This window comes from Tursiops truncatus, chromosome 2 (genome assembly GCF_011762595.2).
Source record: "Tursiops truncatus isolate mTurTru1 chromosome 2, mTurTru1.mat.Y, whole genome shotgun sequence".
NCBI classification, from domain to species: Eukaryota; Metazoa; Chordata; class Mammalia; order Artiodactyla; family Delphinidae; genus Tursiops; species Tursiops truncatus.
Genome location: NC_047035.1, coordinates 96,733,897 through 96,755,163, shown reverse-complemented (window position 1 = coordinate 96,755,163; position 21,267 = coordinate 96,733,897). Strand labels below are relative to the sequence as shown.

The following is a 21,267-nucleotide window of genomic DNA, read 5'->3' as shown; positions in this document are numbered from 1 at the left end:
CATATGCTATATGAAGACTGACATAGTTCAGACCCTATGAAAAGAGACATCCATGGTGAAAAACTTACCTTGTGGAATTTATGATGAACCCCAACAGGATAATGTGGACCCCTGGATTCTGGAGAAAGGTCATGACCTCTGCAGAGGAGACCTATATACTATTTTTTAAAACTTCTCAATCTGCAACTGGGTCCCAATATGTATGGAGCACTTGAGCATGTGGCATCACTTGACCATGCTGCCAGAACTACCTAACATGAGCTGAGTTCTGTCTCACTCACCAAATCATAAGATTGGGTGAACCCAATAGCAATCCACTGAAAAATGGAAATGGTATGTCTGGGATTATCAGACAGGACCAGGGTCACAGGGCACAAGTAAGCTGCATGACATAGACTTTGGACATTCACTACTATTCACCAGTGTCTCTCCCTCAGTGTGTGGGTATATGTATGTGTGAGTGTGCGAGTGTGTTTACTTCCCTGTTGGAGGATATCCCTTGTTAGTGGCTAAGGGAAGAAGAAAAAAATATCTGAACTTAGTGCATGGACAGGTTGTCTAGTATGTGGGTATCTCAGTATGTGGATAGTACACGAAAATGGACTACTGCTACACTATCCCACTCAACATGGCACTGAAAGACAGCAGTGAGGGAAAATCCTCCCAACAGGTAGAATTTGGGGTAGGTTACCTGATCATCCACTTTGTTGGAAAGAGAAGTGGTCCATGGTAAGAATATACGTGGACTCGTGAGCAGTGGTGAATTGCTTGCCTGATTTCACAGGACCCTGCAAGAAGAAAAATTGGAAGATCAGGTTCAAAGAAACCTACAGAAGAGGCATGTGGGTGGATTTGAGGGGAAGAGCTCAAAGTGTGAAATTTTTTGAGTTGCCTGTTATGGCCACCAGAGAGTATTCACCATGGAAGTAGCAATAAATAAGCAAGTAAACAATGATTTGACCAAATGTGGTTGAGATAGAGATTATGCATGGACTCAACAGCATGGGCTCCTACTCACCAAGGCTGAGCTTGGTACTACTGCTGATGAATGCCCAACGCTCCAGCAAGAGAGATCAATGCTGAGTACCTGATACAACGTCTTTCAAGAATATCGACTAGTGACCTGGTAGCGATTGATTACATTGAACTTCTACTCTGGAAAGGGCAGTGCTGCACTCACTGGAATCAACACAATTCCAGATATAAATTTGCCTTTCTCACCCACATAATTTCATCTTCGACCAAGGGGACTACTTTACAGTAGTGGTTGTGCAGCAGTGTGCTCCTTACCATGGATTCCACTAGTTCTATGACATACCACATCAAAATCCAGAAACTTTCAGCCTAATAATTTTAATAATAATAGCCTTTGAAAACACATTTGAAGTACCAGCTTAAGAATGACACCCTCATGGAGTGGGTACCATACTACAGAATGCAGTATATATTCTAAATCCATGACCATCACACGGTATTGTGCCCCCAGTAGATAGAATACATGGGTCTGGAAACCAAGAAGTGGCCCTGCTTATTATCACTCTCAGTGTCCCAGTTGGAATATGTGTACTTCCCATCCCTACAACTTAGGTTTCTCTGATTATAGAGCATCTGACTCCAAGAGTGGGACTGCTTCTATTAGGACACACAGTGAAAGAACTATGAAGTTTTAAAATATGGTTTCCATTCGGTCTCTTTAAACTTATGGCAGGAGGAATTGACTCTGATCATTAGGAGAATGTAGGGCCAAAATTACATTATGTAAACAAGGAGGAACACATCTGGCATCCAGAAAAGCCACTGAGGAAACTCTTAACAATCGCCTGCCAGATTTGATGGTAAATGGAGAAGAATGGCAAGATGACTGAGGTCTCAGATCATTCAGGGATGATAATCTGGGTCACCCCAGGAGGTAAGCCAGCTAGACCAGCAGAAGTGCTAGCCATTGGTAGGAGACACCTAAAATGTGAGGTGTAGGAGGAAGATGATGGGTTGTGGTCTTCAGGGCAGTTGCGATTACTAGGGCTCTAGCTCATTCTAATAACTTTGTTCATGTAAGTTTCCCCGGGATAATAGACCAGCAAGCTATCCCAGATGGTTAACTTGAGATATGAAGCAAGAGTGTCTGAGAGGCACACAGGGCAGACTATAATGGATGCTAGAGTGTGATACCTTCAGGACCAAGGTACACATCCCCTGAGTCAATCCCTGGAATGGCCCTCAGCTGAAGGGAGTCTTGGTTCCTGGATTGGCACAGACACCAGTTCACAGGTTTCCACATTGTCCCTAAATATGCCCTAGTTTTGATCTTCAGATTATGTGACTCCAGGTCTATAAAATATATTTTCTTTATTGTCACAATATATCGTAAGTAGCAGAGACAGCTCATGGGTAACAAATATTAATAATAGTAGTTGTCATTTAATATTTGCTTGCTCTGTTCCAGGCACTATGCTGAGTATTTTAAAAGTTATCTCATTAAATCATGGAAACAATCCTCTAAAAAATGTACTATACTATTCCTGCTATAGAGAGGAGGAAACCATGGCTTGCCGTAATTCAGTACCTTGCCTAACACCACAATTCTAGAAAGTGGTAGTGCCTACATCTGAATACAGAATATGAAATTCCAAAGCCTTCACATTATATAACTTTTTTATATAGATAATTGGCAAAATATAAAAAGTAATACTTACGTCAGGGAGAACATAATTTGAATTTAAACTGCCTGATTATCCATTTAAATATACTACTGAACATACTAAATATAGATGTAGTAAATATTCTACTGAAAAGGCATTGTATTGATATATTGTACAGAAGTTAAGAAATTAATTCGTGATGGGTCTTTATTAGAAATTGCATCTCTAAGATAGATTCTTCATGTCCTAGCTGAGTCCAAATATGGAACACTATTCTAAATGAAAGGTTTCCTAGCATCTGATAGAGCTCTCAGCCAGATGGTCTGAGCCTTGGAACTGAGGCCCAGAAATGCCCAGAAATGCCCAGAAATGCCTAGCCCTAAATATACAAAGTTGTGAAGTGTACATTTTCGGTTCCCAACAACTTAGCCTCATCTTTGTTCACCTTTTCTGCCCCACTCTCTCGAGACCTCAAGTAGGCAATTACCCAGGTCTTAGCTGATCTACCACAACTTTTGGGAAAGAATCTGATGACTATAGATGTTACTAACTGATGCAACCTAACTTATGTACTTTTCTTGGATGCTTGGAAGAATTTTAGACTCACAATTAAAGCATCAGTATCCTGGGGGTAGAAAGATAAGGATTGTATTGTTTTTTGTTTCCATTTTTCCAAACAAAAGAACTTCATGGCCCTGAAATCTTACCAAATAAATAAAAAGTCCTTTGTTACTTCTAACACACCTAGTTTATTCTTCTTTAAACTATTTTTTTCATTGTCTACATGTTCACCTTAAATCATTTACACAATAAAAAGAAAACTATAAAGAAAACTTACAATTTTTGCAAGAGGGCATGAGGTAAGAAAGATATGTACATATATCATTACTGAAAAGTTTTAAAAATAAAAGACTCAAATTTTATTACATAACACTTAGGTATGCCTCCAATAAACCCCTTATAAACAAATATGAATATCCCAATAGAAGCTAGGGTTCTGTCACCAATTTCATGGCCAGCAGACGGCAAAGCAGTCCCCTGTCCTCCTGCTCTGCAATTAAACTTCCTAATTTTTTGTTGCGTTCTCCTGAAAGCTCTATCATTTTTTATTTATTCTTTATTCATGGTCTCGCTTTCATAGATGATTCTGTGGATACATGAAATAATTATCTACATGTTTGTAATAATTTAAAACATTCCAAATAACTAAGGAAATGAGACACAAAACAGGCATGTTTTAATAGAGAGATGGACAAAAAAAATTTAGAAAAAGAAAAGAATGGAAGGAAGAAGGAAGGGAGGAAGGGAGGCGGAAAGGAAGGAGAATTGGGTTAAGGTGAGGAGGCAGAGATACTCAGAGTTGTCATGGCTTGTTTACCTTCTGGACAAGCTGGTCTGTTCTCCCTTTACGTGTTCTTCCCCAATTAAGTAATCCCTACGTCATTACCCTGCTAGGGATAGTGCTCATAATCAGAAAGAATCGTGAATATGGTCTTAGACATTTTAGCCCAATTCTTTCCCTGATTTCCGTATCATGACAGTTCCAGAGATCTCCACCAAACTGGAGATGCAGGGGTATTACAGTATTACATGTCTATACCTAGGACAGCTCCTTTTAAAAACAGAGGACAGAGTGACCATGCTGTCATTGTTGTCAAAAAAAGGTCCAGTTATGCATCAATATAAGCAAGTTAATACTTAAAAAGCAAGTAAATCAATGGATTGATACTTGCTTTACAAAGATATTTAGCACAATTTTCCAGAAGACAAAAAGCTAGTTCTCTAGAGAATTTAACGTTGATATTAGCTTGCAGATACTTTGAAAACCTATATGGTGCATAAATTAAGGAATATCTGAACACATAGTGAGAAATAATCCTCCCTCTAGTTTGTATTTGGGTTGTGTTTGTATTCAACAGTTAAAAAAAAAAAGAAAGAAAAAGAAAACAGGTTTTATATTGCATAATAAACAAAGCACAAATCCTGTTTGCCAAAGAAGAAATCTATAAATTTAATGGCAAAATACGTGAAACATGAGGAATTACAGTTTTAATTTAAGATATTGCCCTGCCCTGCTATCTTTAGGAATTGTATGGACTAATGATTAATTAATTATTTATTTTTGTATTTTTATCCTTGAATTTCTTATCAGGCTATTATTTCAGGCAGGAACCAGAAAGATTACCTAATATTTTTTAACAATTAAGCAGTAGTTGTTAATCAGAATTTGTTGACAGTTTTCCAAGACTGTAATTGAGGTTGCATAACCTTGCCTTCATTGATAAATGCAAACTGAACCATAGTGTTCAGGTGAGAAATATCTGATCACAATTTTGAGGGAAGTTACTTATTCACCAGATTCCAAACTACTGAACAATATGCTGACATTAAGAAACAGCTCAGTTTATCGTCTAATGTTCTACTCACACCAAGCATGGTACCTGCCTGTGTCTTCTCTCCATAATAAGGCTTCAAGCCTCTTCTTTGAAGGACAATTCTTTTTAACCCCAGTACTTGCATGGTGTTTTACACAGAATAGACTACTAGTGAAGATGAAAAAGTAAAAGATATATTCAAGAGGAATCTATTGAGAAATTTAGATTTGAAGTCAAAATTTTTAAAAATACTAACAATGTGAAGATATCAGCCCTTTATTCATTCACCCAACAAATATTTATTGAACACTAGCTATGTGTTGTGACCTGCACTAAGTTGGGGTGCACAATGGTGGGGAAAACACCAACAGTCTCTGACCTCTGTAAGATCAGAATAAACAGGGAGAATTAATTAAGCAAGCAATAAACAATAGTATTTTCTTTCCAACCCACTTCCACCCAAAAAGTGACTCCTTGATGCCTACTCCATGAAATTCAGACCTCCCCACAGCCCCAGTCCTCACCATATATTCTCTGCCAACATATCTCTTAACCTTTTGCTTGAATAGAATGTACTTTCATTTCCTCATCAGACCGTTACTGTTGCAATGGGGAGTCTTACAATTCATTCCTTCCACCTGTAATTCATACTTAGCCTGCATTCACATTCGCAACTTTGGCAGCCCACCCTTAATTCGCTCTTTGTATAATAATTTGGGTTTAAGTTTCCCTCTCCCAATAGATGTAAGAGCTTTTGATGGCAGGTCCTCTACTTACCATTTTCACATTCCTTCTGTAGAGCCTACCAAACTGCCCAAAGCCTTCTTAAATAGCAGCAAAACCAGCTTGCTGTCCTCCCCTCATTACTTTGTTATTTCCTCTTGACCCACAACATTCACTCTGCCTGGAATATTCTCTCTGCTCAATAATCATAACCTATATCATCCCCTCTTTTTGAGAGGAGATACCAAGAAAAACTCTTTTAGCCATTATCTTTTATTGTTAATAATCTCAAACGCAGGAAATTGCTGTATCGTATCACATCAGAACCATTTTCACTTACTAGGTCTTTCTTTCCTCTGCAAATAATATATGTAAGCATTCTACCAGTTTTGCAGTGAGGATAAAAATGGCACAAGCCTTGCACTCAAGGAGCTCACAGTCCTGTGAAGAATAGAAAAGAAAAGCACTTGAAATTCAGACCTGACTAGATGGTGAGGGAGAGAGGGTTCAGAAAAGCCAAGTCGTCCGTCCTCTGCACAGGTCACTACACATTAAAACCACACAGACACATCTTGTCTGAAACTCACCTTGCTTCATTTCTGCAAAAGCTGCTCACAGCTCTGTAATTAACCCAGAAGGAATCCCCTAGACTATAAATGTTGTATAGCTTGTCTAATTAGGACAAAGGCAGCCGCTCAAGAGGCAGGATATACATCTCTCAATCAGGAAGATACAAGAGCTGTCCCTCAGGTGGCCTAAGGCATATAGCAAGAAGAGAAAATGTAAACACAGTCACCTTGGTGTGCTGGGATTTCTGAAATGTGCATTTTGTGGACATATTTCGAACCCAAGCTTGACTTTTTCCTGTTGTCTGTGACACTCCTGCCCCACCTTTTTCCAGAGCCACCTGCTGAGGCCTCAGGACACACAGACTAATTTCAGTAGTAATCTAAGTAAAGTGTAATTAAGTTAAACCTGCTGGTACTCAGAAATATGAAAAGTGTACTGTCTCTCAGGCATGGAGTTAATGTTCTAGTTTCCCTTCACGAGAATGCTGGCTTTCAATTGCTTTTCTGGGAAAAGAGATGGATTTTGCATAACAGTAATTTCTTTTCTCTCTCTCTTTATGACCAATTTTTTTCCTCACAAATATAATGTGTTGAGATCTAAGTCTCTGATCTTGGGACATAACAGTTCCCTCGGTGTTAATAATCAATCTACAAAGGGGTTAACTTACATTCCAAAGGTCATTTCAACTACCTCCCAAACCAAATAACTAGGATCCTAGTTATCCAGACAGCCATCTCTCGTCACTGTGCTATTTAACTAAATAGAAAATGACAAACTCAACAATTTCAAATAATTAAAATGTATTAAATAAAGGCCAATTATGATAAGCATAAATTAACATCTTATAATATAGAAAGTGCTAAGGGGAAGGCTTGAGAATCTTCCATGCCATCACAATGAATATATACCATTTTGTACATTTATCATTTTGTACAATATTGCAAACATAAGATATCTTAATGTTTAAATAGTATTATCACCTATAAGTATCTATTATATCTATCCTGGTTCTAAAGAAACTGCAACAAATTAGTTAATTGTTCGCTAGCGTTTGAACTCTCGATGAAAAAGGGGTCACAGTATCTCTCCATTAGATTACAGATTGCTTGGTTTTATCACTCATTAATATTCACAGACATATAGTAACACATCTTTTGCAAGAAAATATGAACAGTCTTTCTTTTTTGGTCCATTTTCAACTGATATTAAGCACTACAGTAAATCATCTGTCCTCAAGCCATTTTAGATAACTGAACTAAGAGCTGGAGTTCACAAAGAAAAGGGAGACAATATGTGGATTAACTGAGAAATAATTTTAAAATAGGCAACCCGAACTTTTAAGTACTTTGACAAGTACTCTCTTGGTACTCCTATAGCTTTTTTAAAACCATATCTAGAGTCTTATAATTCTAATTACATTTGACATTTGAAATTTGTGTCACATCTTGTAGACCTTTAAAAATTTCTGCTTTCTAAGAGACAACTTTTCCATTTTCACGGAAGAAAGCTTTATATTCCAAACACAAAAATCAGTAAATATTAGCTTGTGGGTAGGGCCGGAAGGGCAGACAACTAGAACTGACTATGAGAGAAATTAATCCAGGCTTATAGTGTCAAGGGTCTTAAGAGGAAGGTAATATAAAAGCCAGTAACTCTCAAGGAAAACTTACAAAGCCAGCCTCAAGTTTTCTCTCCATAGATTCTAGAGTTGGCCACACTTTGCCGCTCCTAACTGACATTCCTTCCTGTCACCATCATTATGGAGAAATTTAGAGATTTCAAGATCAATCAAGGAATTCAGTTCAGGTTTTACTCAGACTCTTCATTCACTCTTTCGGGGGAAATTTTTCTCCAGTATGAAATGTCACAAGTAAAAACAGCTGTGTGTAATCAGCCATACTGCCTCCCATCTTGGAATAAACAGATACTCTAAGAATTCCTTCTAGAAAACTGAAAAAGACCACTGGGAATTCCCTGGACTTTTTTATATAATTGTGTCTATTGCTGAATCCATTGGGAGCTGGATGCCATAAAGCAGAAGCCAGGATGGTAAAGACCAATACAGTGGACACAAGTTGGGTGTACCACAGGACTAAACAGGAGAGAGGTAGACCGCATCCTAGATTATTAGCTGAAGTTAAAAGGGGAAGATTAAGATCAAAGGAAATGAAGGGGGATATGAGGCATAGAGCCAATGAGGAAAGTACTGTTACTAGAAACACCAAACTGAAAAAGTAGTACTTAATCTCTGAACCCCTGATCAAGAACAGGAAGACACAACACAGGGAGTTGACCTGGACTTATACTGGGACAAGGTTCTGACCTAGATAAAGTCAGGCAGGCAACTCCCCTGTTTTTAACTGTTTGTATTCCACCTCTCTTGAAGCTACACTTCTGCCTTTCAGTGTTTATGCTCATGAGCTGCACGGGTACTAGATCCTGACATTTACCTTAGAGTTACTGAGTGTCTCCTAAACTCACACCTCTAAACAGTGAGAATAAATCAGGGTCACTGGTCATAGGCTAATCTCTCTTCTTGTCCTCAGGACTATTTTACAGTGGTAGACTCTTCATGAAACCCATACCTTCTGTAATATAGAAAATAACTAGTATTTGCTGCCTCTTGATACCATGGAAAACACACATAAGAATGTGAGAATCTCAGGGCCTTTGATTTCAAAAAAAATTTGGGTGTCCAAAGCTATTCCAATTTGTTCTAAATGTAACTGCTGAAGAAATTACTATCTTAAGTCACAGTAGAGGTTTGAATATTCCCTTCTGACTTTACTTTTTTGCTGTTATTTCCTACTTTGTATACCAGCCTCTCTCCTTCCCTTACTAGTCTTTTTCTCTAATAACTGATATTACAGAATTCAAATTAAATATAAAAGCAAACAAATTTACTGAGCACCCCCCTTTTATATACAAGTTAGTGAGCAAGATGAACATAATTACAATTAAGAGTAGCCAGTATTCCTTGGACATTTAATCTATATTATTTATTTAATCTTCATGAAAACTCTATGAAGCAATCCTCTTTATGGTGCCATTATTTTCTAGTTGAAAAGTTAAGATGCAGAAATTTTAAGTAACTTGCCAAAGTTTACAGATACTTGATGTGTTTATAGCCTTGCTAGGAATTTTTTTTTTTCAAGTTACATGCAACAAAATAGGTTTAAACTATAGGTCAAGACCAAAGGTGAAATCTCGTGAGAAAGTATATGATGCATTAGTAAATGAATGATGCAAATAATTTAGTACTATGGAATTGTATAAAATTTCAGTATGTGGAAATTCTGAGTAATCTGTTTAATTGGGGCAGAGACTGGGTCAGGGATCAGAAGGTAAAGCTGAAAAAGGCAATCTGGGATGTGCTTGGGAAACGTGTCTTTTTTCCACACTAAGGAGTCGAGGCTTCATTTCATATACAATGTGGTGTCCTTGAAAGTTTCTGAGCAGGGAGTGAGCGACATGTGCCATGGTCAAGGCATTTTTTAGGACAATGAATCTGGCAGTAGTATGCAGAACAGATGCTCAGAGGAGAGGCTTATCACAGACAGAACTGGAAGATTAGAGCAGTATTCTGGTCATAAAGCAATAAGAACTTGAAGGTGGTGACAATAGGGGAAGGAACGAATACATGCCTGGAAATGATATACAGAAGAGAAAAGAAGATTTGATGAGTAATTGAATATGGGTCATGAGGAAGTATAAGGCAGTGACAATGACTTGAGATTTGAGCCTGAGAGACTGAGGAAAAAATCAGGAAAAGGAGCTGTTTGGGGGAAAGCAGAGGAGGTGAATCTCTTGACTTTGGTGGGACACCTTAGTGTAATTCCTCTCAATGAGGTAGTACAGGCCACTAAATAAATTCAGCTCACCGAGACAGAGAGTAGACAGAGAGGATCAAGAGAACACTCCAACTCAAGGCTAAGTGGAGGAAGACAGCTATTGATGTTCTGTGTTTATTGTAACCTGTTGTATTTATTCATCAAGCTTTATATGTCTCATTATTTACTATTTGAAAAAAACGTTCTTCACCTACTGTCCAGGAATATTGTGACACTTGATTAGGTATTTAACATGGTCTCCTAATCCTATGGATTGCTTTCTAAGAAGTAACTAGAATTGAATTTTAATTTTTACATATATGAAATTAATTTACATATTTTGCCTCCTGCCAATCAACCTTTTTGGAAATTAAGAAGGAAATATAAATTCTCCTGTTTTCCCTTCAGCCATGAGAGAGCACCACAGCCCCCTTCTTTCTAGCATGTTCTCATGAGTATACCCATCCAGAAGGGAAGACAGCTGGAAAGAGAGAGAGTCAATCTATTCAAATGTTTAAGTAGAGTATGTACACTCACTTTATTTTTAAAACCTCTCAACAAAACTCTTCTATGAACAACTCAAAGTCGTTCTAAGTACCCAAATACCATTTGTTTCTTGTACAAAATGGCAGCATTTCAACGTCTATCGAAGCTGCAGCAAATATTTTATGACTCACAAATACAGGGCCTTATACAAAATACGCAGTTACATGGAATATGAATAAGACAATACTTATCATTGCCTAATTGTTTGAAGGAAAACAAGCTGTCGGACTTCTTAAAAGTCCTAAAAGGATTCGTACCACTTTTTCAGCTTCTCAGGCAGGTAGATGATATTTATAAGCCTCTAGCCTCAGGAGAAGCAAATTAGAATCAAGTAATTCTGCAGCTACATTTCAAATGGAGTCAAACCTACAGAGTTTGCATTACATAGCTTCTGTACAATTTCTAAGTCTGAGAACTGAGTCTTCAGGAGCATCAAATAAGTCTTCCATTACAGATGAGGAAACCAAAGCTAGGAAATGACAGCCCGAGTTTACCCAGCCAGCTGGAGGCTGAAATTGGATTTGACCAATACCAGTATTTTCTCCTAGATAGCAAAAAGCAATGGACTCTCGTTAGAATGTGTGCATTAATTCTCTATCTTTATCTGATTAGCAATTTTTACTAAGTAGTTCTGGTAAACAAAGCAGTTGTTTAGGTTTTCTCAGTTATGTGCCACTTCACAATGACATGATGCAAATCACGTTTGCTCTTCTTCCAGTTTTTCTAGGATCAGGTCAACAGTGTCCTGTCTTAGAAACACGCCTCAGTGATAGTGCCTAAGTCATCAATTCTTCCCACCTGTCAGTACGATAAAAATAGTCATCCCTTTCTGACAGCTTTTCTTTTTCTTTTTTTTCCCCTTAGGTATAATAAGCCTGGAAAAGATACTAGAGTAGGTTATTTCAAACTTCTACAATACATAAAACAAAATATTTCCATGCAAAACACTTTTTGTCTACCAACAAGACATGTTGCACCCAGATTTTCAAGAGCCAGAATGCTCAGGAAAAAAAAAAGGTGTTTTATGTAGGAATTGGGCCAATGGAGATTGTCTATTGGGAATAGAGACAGACCAAAAATGAGCTTGTAAAAGTCTAAGGGAAACAAGAAACTATTTTAGAGAGAAACCCATCTTCTCTGATTACTTTTTTTTAATACTTTGAGAATCCTGACAATTTTGACAAAAAAATTGACCAAAGACTCAACAATTTTTAATGTTGAGTTTATTTCTTACTAACCAGCATTTATATCCACCAAATATTTTAATTCTCTATATAGAAAAAATAATACAAAATATTCTCCCATATCAACATTACAGTAATTTGTATATGCTGAGGCTAAACTATACAATATAACTAGGATATGCAAAAGATAGGAAACATATATACCCCTAGTATCATTTTCACAAGAGAAAGAGAAATGACTGTGTGTCTTCATTTCTACTTCTCCTCTGGAAGACTTTTGATATTGAGGCTAGAACACCACCTGTCCTCCTAACTCTGCCTTAAAAGACAAGTTGAGCAAGCACTGCTGTGGCATCATTATCTCCATAGAGATTACGGAACTGGGAGCTCAGTCTTCTGCCTGCTCAAAAGCTACAGACTGAGAGGGCTATTAATAAACCCACCCCCCCTTTTTTTAAGCTAGAAAGGAATTGGAGCTTAGCCATCCAAGCACAGAAAATTTAAGATCCAGAAGGATTTGTAACAATAGCAATAATAACAACAGATACAAATGCCTTGATTTTACAATTATTGTCTGAATGATGTTTTAAATTGTATGGTATCAAACAAGTTGATATTAGGTATAAACCATAATATCATTAGAAAGTGACTTTCTATCTGTAAAAGTGTGTTTTAGAAATAAATTTGGCATGTATTTTTCAATCCTCAAAATTTCTGGCTGAAAATTTTTTTCTGGTGGGAAGATGATTCTCACATTTCAAAGATTCTGGAGAAAGTTTTTCCATAGTGAAGAGAATGGGTTGGAAAGAAGGAATAACAGGTGATGGTATTAAAAGTGTAAGACAATGTACAGGTGGCAGAATGCCTCAGAAAACTCACAGTAGGTGTACGAATTGTATTAACCGAGTAGGTCAATAGAAATGAAAGTGCATGGAGTACTGGGAAAAAGATATTTTCATACCAAAAATGTACTGATATTCAAAATCACAGATTTGCCCTAAATCAGCTAAGACGCAAAGGCTACTCTCTTCTCCACTGACCCTTACACACACACACACACACACACACACACACACACACACACACACACACACTTCATATAATCTGTCTTTGAAAAGGGAATCACCACAGTTGTCATCTGTTTACAATGTTCCATGGGCTTTGAAGCAAGTAGGTCCGTGCATCACACACTTACTTTATTGCTTCAAAGACTAGCCACCACAGAAAGGGGTTAGATGGCCTAGAAAGGGAAACACTTTACTTTGTTAATAATAGGCACATGGAAAGTGGATTCTCTAGGCTTATCTAACACGTTTACCTCATATTTCATGGGGGCATGGATTTACTGAATCACTTGCTAATGACAATTTCTGGAAGAAGTTACCAAGTCTCTATAGTCTAACAGCTAATAATCAGATGCTAGGAAATAAACCATATCTGCTTATCCATTTTCAAATCCAAGTCCACAATTCTATTAAAATTACTTTCTCAAAAGAGTTCCATTGTAGTATGAAAAGGTAACTTTGTAAAGGAAAAGTTCAAATATTCTTTTAAATTATCTTAGTTTATTCATTAGTTTGAAAAAATAATCATTTAATGGACTCAGTAAAATTACTGTTGTATTGTTGCTATAGTGTTTCATCTACAGATATTATAATGCTCCCCATATTATAAGATGTCAACACAGAAGAAATACACAATTTTTTCCACACCTTACTAATGAACATAAATTCAACTTTTTGTCCATCTTCCAGATCACTCTTCTGGCCCAGGAATTGCTGGTAGTTGCTTACCATGTTTTGATATTGTTATTATAGTAACGTGTGGAATTTCAAAACAACTGATTTCCTCATTTTGCTATATGGCCCAAGTCAGTGCTCCAGACAGCTACGATTTGGCAAAAATGAGATTTTAGTTTTAAAAGAGCAGGGTGGTGATTTACTTTACAATATGCATACATTATAATTTAAATCCCATTTATTTCTATTCCATTTGTACTTTTAAATCATAATAAAGTAGGACCAATAATTAAAAATCAGTGTCCTAGAGCTTTGGCAAGAACCCTCTGTATTAACAAAACACTTAAAAATCTATAAAATACTTTGATATATAAAAAAGGTAGCAAACTTGATCATTCTCATTTCTCTCTTCTAGTAAAGCTCATTGAATTTAAATACACTTATGTATAATGTACTACCAATTTCACCTACTTCTTTGAAAATACTGTATTGAAGTGTAAAAGATGTGAAGATTATTTTTAAAGCACTCCATTTATTATTAATTCAAAATGAGATAAACTTACATTCTTAGTTTTTTAAAGAAATGCAGAGTATTTTTGAAAACTCATTTTATGTGTGGTACCCACCCACCTCTTTCCTTTTTTCCTTGAAAATCCTAATGAGGAAAAGTGACTTTTGAGCTTTGTCATCTCAGCCTAGGTACTAAAAGCAGCCAACATTACTACTGTTGCCATATCTGTCTTTCTCTCTATTATACAAGTACATCGATGATGTAATTGCAGAAGTTAGGGTTTACTCAAGCTGTTGGAGTGAGGGATTTTTTTTAGATTGCCTCCTTCAGCAGGATAGAGCAATTGTAAAACAGAACCAAGTACACAATTTAAGCAGTTCATCTCTGGAAAGCAAATCTGCAGTATCTTCATCTTGAAGGACTGATCAACAGCTCGAAATGCAAAACCATTGGTCAAGCTCAATTTGCTCCAGACTGGATGCTGAGCTGGAAAAACACCTGGGTGACAACAATGCTAGTCTATGACACCTTGGCTTTTAACCCCTTCCAAGAAGTCCTCAACTTTTCTGTTTAGCTCTAATTTTTCCCCCAAATCCCAAGGGATTAGAAAATGTCCTCGCCTTTTATTGCAGCCTTGTTTTTTCCTAAGCAGATCTTCCCCCGAAAGTTGAGCACAAACTAAGCAATCATTTATCATTCTGCATTTAAAATAAAACAGTACCTGAGAAGTCTATGATCCTCAGCAGAACCAACCATATTACAAACACAGGAGAGCTGAGCGTTTAAAAATCATCTACTACACTAGAACCCCCCTGGTTGTTCTTCAAAGTGCAGATAAAAAGAATCGACCAGAAATGACAGACACAAAAATCACATGCAGATGAGGCAGCGCATACCGGGAAAAGAGAACATACCTGAGGGATTCTCCTTTAAAAAAAAATGCACACACCAGCTGGGCTGTTCCTCCCCTCCTTCTGGAGCGCCTGTGTTTTCCTTTCAGGAACACCACTTGCAATGCCGTTTCTAGTCTCCTTTCCTTTTTTTCGGCCACAAATAGTTGAAGCGGAGGCTGCGTCCTAGCGATCCGACTCAAGTGCAGTCAGGCATGCCTGTGGGCTGCAACGGTGTCTGTTCTTGTCAATTCTCTCGTGCTCTCCGGGCAGCCTGCAAAGCAATTTTACAACTTAGCTGCTGGCGCCAAACTGCCTTTCACTCTCCTCATTGCCAAATTCCTTCAGCAGCTCGTTTCTCATCTGTCTCTAGGAAAGCCAGAGGGGTTGTCTCCCGTGCGCCGACGAGCGCCCGGGTTCATCAACAATTGAGGGGCAGGAGCAGCAAGGCTGAGTGCGTGCTGGGAACTTCCCAAGCGCTGCCTCGGCCGCTGCTTTGGGGAATGCAGCACAGCCACCGTGCTGCCCCAGCCTCCTCTACCCAGAGCGCCTCGGCTCCCTCTGCCGCTGCCGCTGCCGCTGCACAGAGCAGCTCCTCCGAGCTGAGCCACAGCCCTTGCTCGCAGGAGATGCACTGTGGCCGCTGCCAGGTGTGGCCGTCACCACCGCACTGACAACTAACTGTGCGGGGCGCAGCTTCATATCTGGGGAAGACGCCTGTAATGCTGGCGCTTCCTCAGCCTAATTTTCCCTGTATCGCTGAGTGATGACCTAGGAGACAATCGTATGGCCAGTTCTGCTAGCCTCGTTTGCAGCCTCTTTTATAACAGAGATAATGTAATAATTACTGGTTTAGATGAGGTTAGCTGTGCTCGGAATCATGAAAAGTACAGTGCGCAGAGTGTAATTCCCAATTAGCCACCAAAAGACAACTAACAGAACACCCTATTTAGAGAGAGGAGATGCTGAGATCTCATCCCAGGTGGTCTTCTTCTTTTTAATGTGTGGAAAGCCATTTGAATTAAATCCTCAAAAATCTGAATTAAAGACAAATACACAAAGTGGGAAATGGTTAGATAACTTAGAATGATCCAAAGGTTTTGTTTCTCACTTAGAAAGACTGCCTTCCCGTTTGATATGAGCATTTTACAGATCTGGCTAGGAACTGAATGGCCTTGCTTTCTTTTTTAGTTTTGCAGAGCAGAGGAGGTAGGGGGAGTAACAGCTCCCACTTTCCATCAATAAAGCATTTTCTATCCTCTAACCCTCCTGTTGAAACAAACACAAAAAAGTACTGGATCTTAAAATAAAGCCTTAGAGAAGCTCAAGTCCTGGAATAATCTGTAGGTTTGAAGCTGCATCTGGTCTGCTGGCTTACTTCTATTTACTTTTCTCAGCTTTTTAGAAAACAGGAGGATGTTTCCAGGACGAAAGAACAGTCGACTATCAGCCTAGATCAACCAGTATAAGAAACACAGACAGATGTGTGTGTCATTTTTCAATACATTTAAGGATGGATATTCCTTGACCAACTTTACAATTGACTCTACTTTGCCGAAATATTTACTCTACAATAGCTGCCAGCGAAATGAATGGTTAACCTTGATATCACAGTTTTGGCTAAACCTGTGGCCAAACACACTCCATTGACTATATATGACAACCAAATAATACCTCTATGACTGTTTTAAAAAATTGTCCCCAAATTTAACACAATGTATGTATCAGGTGCTGGTAGCCAAGTGCTTTCCCACTCCCAGCTCTCAGCCCCACCTTTAGCTCACAGCAGCACAGCTTCCTCAACCTGCTGCTTAAGTGACTATTAATAGACTTGAGCAGCTGCTCAAGGTCTAATGAGCTGCATCGGGGGGCAAACACTGGGGCAGTGTGATCCCCACCTTCAGCAGCCACCAGCGTGGCTGCCAGGACAAAACTCAGCTGCCCCAGGGTTTTAAGCACTCAACGGTAGGAAAGGAAAACTCTTAGACCTGAAAGTAGATTGTAAGGCAAACCATGACTTTTTTATACAGAAAAATTCAGGCTAGTCAAGACACAGTTTTTGAGAGTGCCCTTCAATACACAGAGGAAAGAAACGCCTATTCAGAGTCTTCTTTTCTTCTTTTTCTAGTGTGCAATACCCAGAACAAAGTGCTGAGGCTATGCCCAGCTGAGAGCCCCCAGTACCCAGCATAGTACAATATATGTAAGTCCTCAGTAAACTGGGGTATAATGTCAGTGTTTTAAATGTTTAAACCTACAGAAGGAAATACAAGAGGATCCTAACCCTGAATGGTCTCCAGAATGTGTTATGCAGTGTAAAGAAAAGAGGTGTGAAAAATATTGCTCTAATTCAAATACACTCGTAGAGGAAATAACAACAGGGTTACTGATCATCAGTCTGTTTTTAAGACGAATGCTCCAAAGCCAGTGTGTGTGTTCTGATAAATGTACTGCTTAAGTCTAATCATCAGCATTCTGGTTACATATTTCAAAATGGAAATTGTTTACATCTCTGAAAGTGGCAGGAATCATGTGTCTGAGGGATACCAGCTGCTAATAAAATAGGTCACTACTGGAAAGAGTGACAGAGCTTGATGACTTCACTGACCTGCAAGGACACCACAGTTCCTAATAGAATTTCCTAGGTGCTTGTTGGGTAGTTTTCACCTGCTGAGTATCTGATTTGAATAATGTGTAATCACAATGATATAAATGCAGCACTGAGTTAGAGTCCTGCACATGCTTATCAATAAAACACAGTCATTTCTGCAAAGAGCTTTTCAAATTCTTGGATTAGTGACATTAAGCAACACAGGAGAGTAAACGATTGATTTCCACATATATACTTACAAATTCACGTACACACACCCCAAAACTTATTCACAGATTGATTAAGACAATAAGATCATGTTTTCCTCTAAGTCTTCCAGCTGTAATTTCAGGAGGAATAAAACGTCGAGGGTACTATTCAATTCCCACGTCCCAGGACATAAGCTGGGCCAGATCATTTGCCTCATTTATGTCTCAGGTGGGAGAAAAGCAAGCTGTCTGGATCAATGGTCATTTTTTATTGATAGTAAAGCTTGACGAAACCAAAAGGATGAAGTAAAAGGGCCATTCTTGTATAATTTTGTTATTGCCAGTGCACCTGGCTTTAAGCAACAAAGGAATTCTTGAAAAAGCATAAATCAAACTTGTGTGCACTGAATTGTATTTTCAGCTTTCTAGAAAACCTCGCTCTTTATTTCAGGAAACTGGGAACCAATCACTAGACCTCACTATTTTTTTTTTTTTTTTTTTTTTTTTAACATCTTTATTGGGGTATAATTACTTTACAATGGTGTGTTAGTTTCTGCTTTATAACAAAGTGAATCAGTTATACATATACATATGTTCCCATATCTCTTCCCTCTTGCGTCTCCCTCCCTCCCACCCTCCCTATCCCACCCCTCCAGGCTGTCACAGAGCACCGAGCCAATATCCCTGTGCCATGCGGCTGCTTCCCACTAGCTATCTACCTTACTACGTTTGTTAGTGTGTATATGTCCATGACTCTCTCTCGTCCCGTCACAGCTCACCCTTCCCCCTCCCCATAACCTCAAGTCCGTTCTCTAGGAGGTCTGCGTCTCTATTCCTGCCTTACCCCTAGGTTCTTCATGACATTTTTTTTTTTTCTTAAATTCCATATATATGTGTTAGCATACTGTATTTGTCTTTTTCTTTCTGACTTACTTCACTGTGTATGACAGACTCTAGGTCTATCCACCTCATTACAAATAGCTCAATTTCGTTTCTTTTTATGGCTGAGTAATATTCCATTGTATATATGTGCCACATCTTCTTTATCCATTCATCCGATGATGGGCACTTAGGTTGTTTCCATCTCCGGGCTATTGTAAATAGAGCTGCGATGAACATTTTGGTACATGACTCTTTTTGAATTTCGGTTTTCTCAGGGTATATGCCCAGTAGTGGGATTGCTGGGTCATATGGTAGTTCTATTTGTAGTTTTTTAAGGAACCTCCATACTGTTCTCCATAGTGGCTGAACCAATTCACATTCCCACCAGCAGTGCAAGAGGGTTCCCTTTTCTCCACACCCTCTCCAGCATTTATTGTTTCTAGATTTATTGATGATGGCCATTCTGACTGGTGTGAGATGATATCTCATTGTAGTTTTGATTTGCATTTCTCTAATGATTAATGATGTTGAGCATTCTTTCATGTGTTTGTTGGCAGTCTGTATATCTTCTTTGGAGAAATGTCTATTTAGGTCTTCTGCCCATTTTTGGATTGGGTTGTTTGTTTTTTTGTTGTTGAGCTGCATGAGCTGCTTGTAAATTTTGGAGATTAATCCTTTGTCAGTTGCTTCATTTGCAAAAATTTTCTCCCATTCTGAGGGTTGTCTTTTGGTCTTGTTTATGGTTTCCTTTGCTGTGCAAAAGCTTTGAAGTTTCATTAGGTCCCATTTGTTTATTTTTGTTTCTATTTCCATTACTCTAGGGGGTGGGTCAGAAAGAATCTTGCTGTGATTTATGTCATAGAGTGTTCTGCCTATGTTTTCCTCTAATAGTTTGATAGTTTCTGGCCTTATATTTAGGTCTTTAATCCATTTTGAGCTTATTTTTGTGTATGGTGTTAGGGAGTGTTCTAATTTCATTCTTTTACATGTACCTGTCCAGTTTTCCCAGCACCATTTATTGAAGAGGCTGTCCTTTTTCCACTGTACATTCCTGCCACCTTTATCAAAGATAAGGTGTCCATATGTGCATGGGTTTATCTCTGGGCTTTCTATCCTGTTCCATTGATCTATCTTTCTGTTTTTGTGCCAGTACCATACCGTCTTGATAACTGTAGCTTTGTAGTATAGTCTGAAGTCAGGGAGCCTGATTCCTCCAGTTCCTTTTTTTGTTCTCAAGATTGCTTTGGCTATTCGGGGTCTTTTGTGTTTCCATACAAATTGCGAAATTTTTTGTTCTAGTTCTGTGAAAAATGCCAATGGTAGTTTGATAGGGATTGCATTGAATCTATAGATTGCTTTGGGTAGTAGAGTCATTTTCACAATGTTGATTCTTCCAATCCAAGAACATGGTATATGTCTCCATCTATTTGTATCATCTTTAATTTCTTTCATCAGTGTCTTATAGTTTTCTGCATACAGGTCTTTTGTCTCCTTAGGTAGGTTTATTCCTAGATATTTTATTCTTTTTGTTGCAATGGTAAATGGGAGTGTTTTCTTGATTTCACTTTCAGATTTTTCATCATTAGTATATAGGAATGCCAGAGATTTCTGTGCATTAATTTTGTATCCTGCTACTTTACCAAATTCATTGATTAGCTCTAGTAGTTTTCTGGTAGCATCTTTAGGATTCTCTATGTATAGGATCATGTCATCTGCAAACAGTGACAGCTTTACTTCTTCTTTTCCGATTTGGATTCCTTTTATTTCCTTCTCTTCTCTGATTGCTGTGGCTAAAACTTCCAAAACTATGTTGAATAAGAGTGGTGAGAGTGGGCACCCTTGTCTTGTTCCTGATCTTAGTGGAAATGCTTTCAGTTTTTCACCATTGAGGATGATGTTTGCTGTGGGCTTGTCGTATATGGCCTTTATTATGTTGAGGAAAGTTCCCTCTATGCCTACTTTCTGCAGGGTTTTTATCATAAATGGGTGTTGAATTTTGTCAAAAGCTTTCTCTGCATCTATTGAGATGATCATATGGTTTTTCTCCTTCAGTTTGTTAATATGGTTTATCACATTGATAGATTTGCGTATATTGAAGAATCCTTGCATTCCTGGAACAAACCCCACTTGATCATGGTGTATGATCCTTTTAATGTGCTGTTGGATTCTGTTTGCTAGTATTTTGTTGAGGATTTTTGCATCTATGTTCATCAGTGATATTGGTCTGTAGTTTTCTTTCTTTGTGACATCCTTGCCTGGTTTTGGTATCAAGGTGATGGTGGCCTCGTAGAATGAGTTTGGGAGTGTTCCTCCCTCTGCTATATTTTGGAAGAGTTTGAGAAGGATAGGTGTTAGCTCTTCTCTAAATGTTTGATAGAATTCGCCTGTGAAGCCATCTGGTCCTGGGCTTTTCTTTGTTGGAAGATTTTTAATCACAGTTTCAATTTCAGTGCTTGTGATTGGTCTGTTCATATTTTCTATTTCTTCCTGATTCAGTCTTGGCAGGTTGTGCATTTCTAAGAATTTGTCCATTTCTTCCAGATTGTCCATTTTATTGGCATAGAGTTGCTTGTAGTAAT

General features: G+C 38.3%; 1 protein-coding gene across 1 annotated transcript in view; it reads right to left on the bottom strand.

Annotated features, from left to right (window-relative positions):
- Positions 1-21,267, bottom strand: part of LOC101333605 (protein unc-13 homolog C-like) — a 332,514-nt gene that overhangs the window by 146,800 nt on the left and 164,447 nt on the right. Inside the window, exons 12-13 of the mRNA XM_073801032.1 lie at positions 15,032-15,281; positions 692-788 (exon numbers count right to left, since the gene is read on the bottom strand). The gene's annotated coding sequence lies outside the window, so the exon portion shown is untranslated. The remainder of the gene's footprint in view (positions 1-691; positions 789-15,031; positions 15,282-21,267) is intronic.